Here is a 5079-nt window from a genome sequence, read left to right as displayed (position 1 = left end):
TTAAAAATAATAATGATATTTCTCTCTTTACAATAGTAATGTCTCTTAATTTTTGTGCTGTCTCATTGAAACATAGGCAAGTTTTGGGTTGAATTTAATAAGAATTCAGCTAGAGTTTAAATACAATGCTTGTTTTTCAAGTTACATGTCTTTTATCAGATTTAATACAGTAGTCCATTGTTTGGTGTTACTTTAGTTCTGGGCATCCTGATACAGAATAAAATTTTCCTTATCCCTTGGTTTATTATCTATTCACTGCCCATCTTAGAGAGCAGCCTCTTTTTTCTCCTGTATCCTGATCAGACCTTAGTCTCTCAAAAGTGAAGAGCCTGAGAGAAGGGAAGGTCTTATTGTGACAAATCCAAGAAAGTTGGCCCTGGGAGTCAATCAGACATTACTGAAATTCAGAGATCAGTGTGGAAATGCAGGACTTGGACCACATCTCTTCTCTCACCTGCAAAGATATGGGTCTTTCATTAATTGGGTTACTTACATTGCAAGAGGGACTATGAGGAGACCCTCATGCTGGCAATGTGTTCAATAACTGCTTCTATTTTCTTGGGGACAGCTGTCTACATCCAGTCTTCTGCTTTTCAGAGTGGAGCCATTTGTGCCTGACACTCCTGGAGTCAGGTTTTTGTGTCAACTGGACCCCTGAGATGCCTGGTCCTGGTGTGCTGCTCTCTAGCCCCTCCCTTTCTGACTCACTCTATTCTGAGCATCCTCCAGGGCCTAGCACTTTTAACACTGTGATGGGAATAGGACCTAAGTGCTCCTTGGGTATAGCAAAATAAGTTCTGGGGATATACCCATTCATCCCTGGTCCCAGGAGCAGCTCACCATACAGAAAGCCTTTCACTCCAGGCTCCTCAAGTATTAATTTGGTCCTTTGTGATAAACAGTGCCTCCCATCATGTTATAGGATGGTACTGAAGTCTGTCTATATCATTACTCCACATCACTTTTGAAGACTGCACCTGTCTATTTCCTACTTCACAAGCTTTATAAGTCCCCTTCCTCTGTATTTTGTGCCCTCTTCACCTCTGAATACTTTTAAACTCACTGCAGATTACTTTTTGTCAACATCACACAGACTTTGCTCTTGCTAATGACCTCCAATTGCAAAAAGGAAAGAGTGTATTTTAGAACTTATCTTCCCAGAATCTTCTCCAGCATCTGTCTGCATTGAACTGTTTCTTCTTCTAGGGTCACTGCCTTTCTTGTCTCATGAGATCATATTTTTAGCATTAATTTAACCACAATAAAAGAAAATAAAATTACGTTCTATGACAGAAATGTCAGTCTTCTCTTGAAAAGGGTATTCTCTGTGATAGCTTGAACTGATGAATTCACCCCAAAGACATGTAACTGTGCTGAGTGGGTTTCTTGATGGCAGTAGAAGGCTGAAAATAATTGTATAATGGAATGCAATTATGCTCACTCTGTGATCACAGGGAATGGATTTGTGTTATCTTTGAAGTGAATCTTGGATGAAGAATGAATAATTAATGAAATCCCTGTACCATAGTTTGAATGCATGCCCTCAAATTTCATTTGATAATATTTGGTTGCAATGAGATTAAGAGGGTTAAGACTTAGTCTGTGGGATTAAGTGATGGGGTCCATGGGAGGCCATCAGGATGGAGGCCCCATGACCAGGAGAGTGAGTAAAACAGAGACATGTGGGCATAGACACATACTTGCTGTGTCACTGTATGATGTCCTCTGTCATGTTTCTCACCTTCAACTCAACATTTGAATCTCAAATTTCCATAAACATTAGCTAGCAACCTGTACTGTTATAAATTACCCAGTTTTAGCTATTCAGTTATTAAGCAACTGAGAATGATCTATTTACACAGTAAGACATGGTACAAATAGAAAACTTTATGAGCATGGAAAGAGAAAATTGAAAGAGGGCCGTCTTGATGCTGCCTAGATAAATACTTTTCTGAATTCAAAAGTGGCTAGACTCAACAGTGAATATTCTAATCTACTACCTAGTATTTCAGGTTTGTGAAATGAGTGGTCATGATGCTCTTCTAGTGATGTTAGGATGGAAAGTAGATAAAAGTAAAAATATATAGATAAATAGGTAGACAGATTAGAAAGGCAGAGAGAGAAATAGTGATCAGTCCCAATCTAGTGACTTTCTCAAAGATGTTGTTTTGGTCAAAAGAGACAATAAGAGTGTTATAGTACCTACAGGAAACCATCCTGTCTGATACAGAGCTATCAAGTACATTTTATTGGCCTGGGGGAATTAATAGTTTCTGAGTAAGATAGGCAGATATCTTGGATTTCAATTAGCACATACAGCTATGGGAGCAAATGCTTCAAGTATCATTAGAGGATTAGAACAGGAAATGTTTTAATTTGGAGAGAGTATTTATATGTTCCCAAATCAAAGGACTCCTTCTACTGACTTATACCTAGGACCAACAGAAATAGAGGTATGCTATAATCAGAAGTGATTGAATCAGCTAGTAGAAATGAGAGAAATGAATTGTTTCTACACAACCAAGGCCAGTAGACGATGTTGGGAACCCTGTGGGTTCTGTGAGGCGTGTCTTAGAATTGCCATGGTCAATAGGAAAAGTTAATGGGACCAGGGTCAGCAGGTGTTGTGGTCATTGGGACACTGAACTCCCATATGGCCGACTGTGGCTTTCATCCTGGGCCTGGCAGATGCTTTCTCACTCTCTCTCTCTCTTTGTCTCTTACTGGTCAAATTAAATAATAATAATAATAAGTGAATAAAGTTAAATAAATAATTCTTAAAAAGAAAAAGTTAAGGGGACCAACCCCAATAGGCCAGGATAAGTAAAGCTTTAGACCCTTTGGGATGACGATTTTGATCTAGATGGCCAAGGTAGGGAAAATAGGGTAAATACTAGTTGTGACTTTGTAACCAATTACAGAAACAAGAACTGTAGTAGTCTTGAATATTTTTTTTTTGCTTTGTTATTTATGCTTTTATTTTATCTGATAGCAATTTTCTTCTCTTTCCTGACCATTTTTATCTTATGCACCCTTATTAGAAGTTAACTTTAAAATTTAGTCTCAGGCAACAGATTCAATGAGACTGTGACTGAATTTGAGGGATAATTAACATAACCAGCTCTTCATACAATGACTCTTTGGACTGTAAGTCTTGTTCTTTTAGAGAAAAGGTGAGAATTTCTTCACTTCTGAGAAGTATTAAGTTATCTTGCTGTATGGGAATTCTAATGTAGTAAAAGGTGCACTTTTTTTGGTAATAAATCCTTTTCCTTTGTATTTTGTGTCCTCTTTCTCATCCCTGACTACTTTTTTTTTTTTTTTTGGAGATGTTTTTGCTGTAGGGTGTGTGCACTCGCCAGACAGACAGAGAGAGACAGACAGAAAGCGAGAAATCACCCCCCCAGGGGGGATGGCCACACCGCAATCCCTTCTCCTCCATTCTCCTTTTGGGATCTTGGGCATGCATGCACATGCGCCTGGCGTGAGTTTAAGCCACCGGGTCCAGGACTTGAACCGTGGTCGACTACGTGGGAGTCCAGCCATTACGCTAACTGCTGGTCCCTCTGACTACTTTTTAATTCACAAGCTGAGTGGTTAAATATATAGTCTGTGGTGGGAGCTGATTTCTTGTATCTCAACAGCAAATTCATGCAGTTAATAATAACTATGTAAATAAATTGATTTCAAATAATTAATAATGACTGCATTTTTTATCAAATGATTATTATGCCTGCTTTATGAAAATGGGTTTGGGTCCTTTCAATGTTACTTTCTTACCAGCTGGTCCGAGGCTGCTCTTTGTCAGAAGATGGCACTAGAGAGACATTACAGAGGAACATTTTCTGTTTCCAATGGAGATAAAATTCCAACACGAAATTCATGTTTTAACCATTTTAAAGTGTTTAATTAAATGAATTTCAATGCGTTCATATTGTTGTGTAACCATATCCTCTAATGCCATTTATTTATTCTAGACTGTTGATTTTTAATATTTTCTTTAAAAAAAATACGATAATGAACTCTGTAGTTCAATGCAACTCAGGAAAAGAAGAAAACATGGAATTTTGGAACAAAGAGAAAGTGTGTCCTTGCTTAGGTCAGCACGTCCCCACACTCCCAATACCCACGAAGTAAGGCTTTTACTCCATGATACAGAGGAGCCTTCAATGGCAGAACAGAAATGCGGACTGCAGAGGTAATGGAACTAATACAAGAATTTTGGTTGCGCTTGATTATTCTGTCCTGCAATGAATAAACTCTATCCTGGGCAGGGAAAAGAAAGGTGGCAGGAAAGGACTAAAGGTACCAAAGGCAGCAGCAGAGGGCATGCCTTGGCAGAAGTGTGCCCTTAAAAGAATGGGATAGTAATCAGGGAGCTAAGCTACTAGGCTGCTGCCAACCCATACCCCATTTCCAATAAATAGTATGAAAGGGTAACAATGTGGTAGTGTTTGATTCAACAAGAAAGATGGTCTTTCACCCATCTTTGGTGGGTGAAACATGGCCATGAATAGACAAGCCTTGGCAGGGATTGTAAATCACAGATACTTTTATATCCCCAGGTACACTGATCTCCCACATCTATGCCAATCTCCTCATCCCCCAACATTTGTTCACTCTCTTATGTTCTCAATCTCTAGTGCTAAAATCTGTCTACTTTAGAGAGATCTTGGGGAAATGCCCTTCTCACTCTTCCAGGTTAGACATCAGTAGTACTCCAGACCCAGTCACACCTATTAAATTCAGTTTTATTTATACCACTTACTCCAAACTCAATTCTGATACACCAACTCTGTCCCAAGAGAGTGTAGGGTGACTGTCCCTCTGGCTCTCAAAGTTCTGATTTTTCTCCGGAGTAGAATGTGTTGGTCCAGCTCCCTGTAGATTAGAATGGACATTTGTCTCTGGGGCAGAGATCTTTCCTTGACCAAGCTTTCTCAGACTGGCATCCTTCTGCTCACCTTGGCAGCATACTGCCCACATCTAGTAGGTCATACTCACTTTAGTATTCTGAAATATATGAGGCACAACAGAGAACTGCTGTTGGGTAATAGGTTCATAGCACTCACTGCTGCT

Source organism: Tupaia chinensis, unplaced genomic scaffold (assembly GCF_000334495.1).
Source record: "Tupaia chinensis unplaced genomic scaffold, TupChi_1.0 Scaffold139491_1, whole genome shotgun sequence".
In the NCBI taxonomy this organism is placed as follows: domain Eukaryota; kingdom Metazoa; phylum Chordata; class Mammalia; order Scandentia; family Tupaiidae; genus Tupaia; species Tupaia belangeri.
This window is presented reverse-complemented; position numbering follows the sequence as displayed.